This window comes from Trichosurus vulpecula, chromosome 1, assembly GCF_011100635.1.
Source record: "Trichosurus vulpecula isolate mTriVul1 chromosome 1, mTriVul1.pri, whole genome shotgun sequence".
NCBI classification, from domain to species: Eukaryota; Metazoa; Chordata; class Mammalia; order Diprotodontia; family Phalangeridae; genus Trichosurus; species Trichosurus vulpecula.
Genome location: NC_050573.1, coordinates 116882664 through 116888301, shown reverse-complemented (window position 1 = coordinate 116888301; position 5638 = coordinate 116882664). Strand labels below are relative to the sequence as shown.

At 42.1% G+C, this 5638-nt stretch overlaps 1 pseudogene; it reads left to right on the top strand.

Moving 5' to 3' along the window:
* Positions 1–3800: 3800 nt before the first annotated feature.
* Positions 3801–5391, top strand: LOC118834414 (annotated as a pseudogene).
* Positions 5392–5638: the final 247 nt, after the last annotated feature.

The window sequence follows — 5638 nt, the reverse complement described above, 5'->3', positions numbered from 1 at the left end:
AAAAAGCTCAGTTGCTGACTTTTGGCAAAGAGAACTCTGACAGCTTCTAGAAAATTGAAGTTGTCCATTGCTACAATATCAAACCTCTGCCCAAGGCTTTTCACTTGTTAGTAAACTTCTAAGCGATCTGTAGTATACTCCAATGACAACCTGGCTTCTGTGTTTCTTTTCTACTAGTCTTCACCCAAATCCTCTCTACCTTCTATTATCATTTGAACTTTTGGATTCTGAATTCTCATATGTCTTTTTGTTGACAACATTGCCCCCTTTGACCTAGAGGCAGAATGGCAAAGTAGATAGGGTGCCTGCCTTGGAGTCAGAAAGCAGAGTTCAAATCCCATTTTCATCACTTACTGGTTAAATGACCATGGGTCAGTCAACAACTATTTATTAAGCCTCTACTATGTTCCAGGCACCGTGCTAAGCAGTAGATGCTAAGGATGCAAAGAAATGCATTCCTGGTATGAAGGATAACCAGGAAAAAGGTACAGAGTGGGCAAATGGATTGTTGTATGTGAGTAGCAGCTAGGAGATCAGTGCAGCTGGATAGATTGTAGAATACATAGAGGAGAGTAAGGTATAAGAAATCCAAAAAAAGGTAAGAAGAGATCGGATTGCCAAGGCTTTAAATGTATTTTATTTTTGTCTCTAGAGGTAAAAGAGGACCTCTTGAGTTTATCAAGTTGGGGAATGATATGGTCAGACATGCACTTTAACAACATCACTTTGGCAGCTGAATGGAGGATGACTTGGGATGGTAGGGAGACCTCGTGGTAGAGAGACCAACCAGAAGGCTACTGTAATAGTGCAGGCCTGACGTGATGAGGACTCGTACCAAAGGGGTGGCATTATGAGCTGAGAAAAGGGGACACATACAGGAGATGTCAAGGTAGAAATGACACGACTTGACAAGAGATTAGATATGTGGAGTGAATAGTTAGGGATGACATCAAGGCTATGAGCCTGAGTGACTGGGAGAATGATGGTGCCATCAACAACGATAAGAAAAGAGGAGAAAGGGTTTCTGTGGGAGAGATAATGAATTCTTCTTTGGACATGTTGAGTTTGAAATGCCTACAGAACATCCAGTTTTATGTATACGAAAGGCAGTTTGGTGGTATGAGACTGAAACAGAGGAGAGACTACGGCTAGTTATAGAAATCTAGGAATGATCTACATAAAGATAACTGACCCCATGGAACACAAAAGAACATATGAAATTACCAAGCAAGATAGTATAGAAGGAGAAAAGAAGGGAGCCAAAGTATTGAATGAAGATACAGCAAAGGAGATTGAGAAGAAGCAATCATACAGGTAGGAGAAAAATCAGGTCAGAGAAGTATTACACACACACACACACACACACACACACACACACACACACACACAAAAACCTTAGAATAAAGTATCTAGGAATAGATGATCAACAGTGTCCAATAGTGAAGATAAGCAAAAATGGATAAGGACCAAGAAAAGATGTTAGATTTGGCAATCAAACAACTTTAAAAGACTTACAAACTCTGATCAATGCAATATCCAATCATAATTCTGGAGGACCAGTGATGAAGCACGCTATACATTTCCTGACAGATAGATTGAGTATGCATAGTGAAATGCATGATTTTTAACATGATCAACATGGTACTTGTTTTGCTTAAACATTTGTGTGTGTGTGTGCATGTGTGTATACACGCACATACAGAGTTGCTAGAAGAGAGAAAACATAAAAAAAGGAGAAAGAAGAAAAAGGAAAGAGAGAGAAGGAGGGAGGGAAAGAGGGACAGACAGAGAGAGAAACAAGCATTTATTAAGTGCCTATTATGTACCAGGTACTGTGCTCTAGGATTTACAAATATTATCTCATTTGATCTTCCCAGAAGGATACTGCAATAGTGCAGTAATGTGTATGTACACATAGAATACACACACACAACACACACACACAAGATAGATATATTTAGATAAATAGATAGATAGATATAAGTGGAAAGTAATCTCAAGGGGAACACATAAGTAGTGGCAAGGGCCTGGAAAGGCCTTTCACAGAAGGAGGTGACAAAGAACATGAGTACTGAAGGAGGCCAGGGAAGCCGCTAGGCAAAGGTGAGGGGGTAAGTAGGCACTATTATTATGTCCATTTTATAGCTAAGGAAACGAAGACAGAAAGAAGCTCAAGTGACTGGCCCAGGGCCAATAATAAGTGTCTGAGGCAAGATAGGAATTTGAATCTTCTTGAATCCTAGCCCAGCATTCTAGCCACTGTACAGCCTACCTGCCTCTAGGCCATGAAAGCAAATACGTTAATTATTGAGTAGTCATGACAGACAGTAAAATGTAAGTAGATTTGGAATGGGAGGATTGTGTGATGGGGGGATGATTGAAAGGGATGGGAGTTACAGAGTAAGAAATTAATGATGCTCTATTTTGTTCCTTTTGAGTAAGATAGCTCTTTCCAAAGACAAATTCTAGAAATGACTCCTTCCCCCTATATGTCAGTGATACCTCCTCTAGTGCTGGTCCAGTCCCTTAATTTCCCATTATAGATGAAACTAAGAACCCACAAGGAAGAAGTAACTTGCCCCAAGTCACAAAGCAGAATGAGTAACGGAACCCAGGGCCTTTGATCCAAATAAACCCAGTGCTTATGGGATTAGATGGTTCCTTAGGTTTCCACCACCCCCCAAGCTGTTACATTTATTGATCCCCAAGATTTTAACTTAGGAAAAAAAGAGAGAGAACGAATAAGATGGGAAAACAGTTTGCAAGCAAGATATGCCCTCCTGCTAATAACCCATTCCCACACCACAAAATAAGCACATCACGCTCTGGATCCTAATAATGTCTCAATAAGATTTCCACATCTCAGAAGACACCAGCATCGGCTTATTAAATTAATGGCTATGTGTAGCCCACACAATTCCTACCTCAATAAAATCAATCTTCTCTCCCTCACCCTCAAAAGCCACTATTGTTGCAAATGCAATAACACATTATAAATCTATCTCTTTACAACTAAAGTTAAGCTACTGTTAAACAACCCTGGAGATTCATTTTCCAAGATTCATGGAGAGGACTGCCAGACCAAACGCCTTCAGCACTGTGGGTGTGTGAAACCCTGAGAACCGCGGGGTCAGCCCCGCACTGCCCTCTCTGAAACTTTGAGAGGGTGGGATTCTCCTGGGACGTGCATTCTCTACTTAGGAGAGAACTTGTAAAGGCATTAAGAAAAACCTATGGGGGGAGGGGAGGAGTGGGGCCTTGATAATGACTTGGACTTCTTGATTATTTTTTAAGCATAAACTGTTTGAGATTATTTTTAAAATATGAATTCCTGGAAGTCCCTCCACCTCATGGCCTAGGCTAATGCTCCCCCTCGGCCTGAGGACACTGGGGATGGGCCTGGCTCGAGCTGAGGCCTGAGGAGCGTCGTGAAGTAGGGTCATCTAGGACCGCACTGGCAGGACAGATCTCTCTACTGTCTGCACTCTGGAGACAGAGGCCAGGAAGGAGAGCTTGAAGGTAGGAGGGAGGGGGAACTGAGTGTGTCCTGACAGAAGTGTTCTGTCACATGGCCTCCTGACTCTGCCTCATTGCATCCTGTCATGTGCCTCTGTGTCCTCCCAGCCAGCAATGAAGAAGGCAGAGGAAACCCTTCCCTCGCCCCAGCAGTGGAGGTGATAGCAGAAAGAGCACGGTCGGTGCTGGGCAGCTCCAATTAAAAGAGAAGCTGAAAGAAATTTGCCCCACCAACCTTCTCTCCAGGACCAGGCAGGGGCTTCTGCATGCTCCTTCCAGCCAGAATGGCAACTTCATCAGAAGTGTTACAGATTGTAAGGAGGGTGCCCCGAAGAAGCAGGGAGCTGGGAACCTCATGGCAGAAAGGACAGCTTGAGCACCTGAAGGCAAAGACAGGTTTACAATCAGCCATGTGTATGTGGACATTAAATGCCAGAAAATCAGTCAACAAGGAAAAGCTAAAATCCAGCTTCACTTGGTCCTACATGCAGGAGACACAACCAACTTCCACTTTTCCAGTGAAAGCACAGCTGTAACAGAGTTAGGTGCTGTGAAAGACCTTCTTCAGCAGTTGCTACCCAAATTCAAGAGGAAAGCTAGTAAAGAACTGGAAGAGAAAAACAGAACGCAAGATCCTGTTTTATTTCAGCTGGTCATGAGTCAGGTGATCAGTGCGGAGGAACTCTGTGGCAGTCATTTAAGTATGAATATTGTGGATAGCCATGTAGGATCCAAAGAAGCAAGATGTGGACATTTCTGCCCCATTTCTGGCCGATGTCACAGATGGCTGTAATGGCTTAAGATATAACTTGTGATATCCTTAAGTCTCTATTTAGGACCTACCCAGCAGTAAAAATGAAATATTCAGAAAATATTCTACATAACATGATAGAAAAAGAGTAATAGACGGGATTTCTTCAATCCCATTATTTTCATGGAGATTGGCTTAACACAGGGTCAAAAAATCCCTTTGCATAATGTGCCCAAATGGATGAAAAGGTTTTAAGAACAATCACTAGGAGTGAAAAACCCACCATTAGATCTGACAACACTGGAAATAAATCACTGGATGAAGGCTATGGGTTTACCCTGTGCCATCTATTTCCAACTCTTCAAAATCCATAAAGAAAAAGAAATGCTGCAATCATCAAGAGATTTAACCATCATAGTGCTATGATCCTGGCAGTGGGCCTCAAAAAATGAAGCACAAACGATCACAACAGTAAAAACAGCAGCACAGATGGGAACTCTGGATTCAGACTTCTTTCAGCCACCAGTCAAAAGGGTGGAATTACAAGAATCCATCGAATATAAAGAGGGGAAAACGATACCATAAAAACAATTGTACTAAGCCTGAAAAAATGATATAGGTATTATTATGGCCCAACTCCAATTCAGTGCCTCCAATATGTGATGAGTCAGGATATTACCAATTTTTTTCAGAATATTAAGCAAGAGATGGAAACTTACACACCCAAATTAACTCAGGGTTTTTCAAGTGGCACTGCAAGTAATCCCACCACAGCTCTATCCCTTACAGGAGCACTTATATAGGGAGGACCACAGCAAGCCATAAATCAGATGGTACCGAAAGACATTCAGTCAGAACTCAAACACTTGGATGTGGCTGTGAGGACCACAGGCATTTCTGGTCCTGTTTTCTAGTTAACACACCAGTCATAGAAGAAAAGGTAGTGAGGATGAAGAGTAATTTGGAACAATTCCAAGCTACTAAGTCCTGCCCATTCCAAGAAAGAATTTGAAAACAGCACAAATTTGGTAAGTCACACAGAAGAGATGCTACAGATGGCCTATAATAAACTGCACACATGGCAATCCCAGGGGCCTGCTGGAAAAGACATGAAGGAACCCTGAGTGTTAGAGGTTTTGGTTCATGGGATGCTTTCTGCAGCAGTTGTGAGAATACACCCTGAGCAACTCACAAATCACCCAGAGATGCTACAGGGACTCCTATAGCCACTGGACTTGGGAGCTGATGCTATTGAATTTGCACATTCTGAAGTGAAAGGAGCTGTGGTTAAACCTGAAAACTGGGAGGTAAATTAAGGCAGAACCATATATACACATATACATATATACACATACAAGTTATATATACATA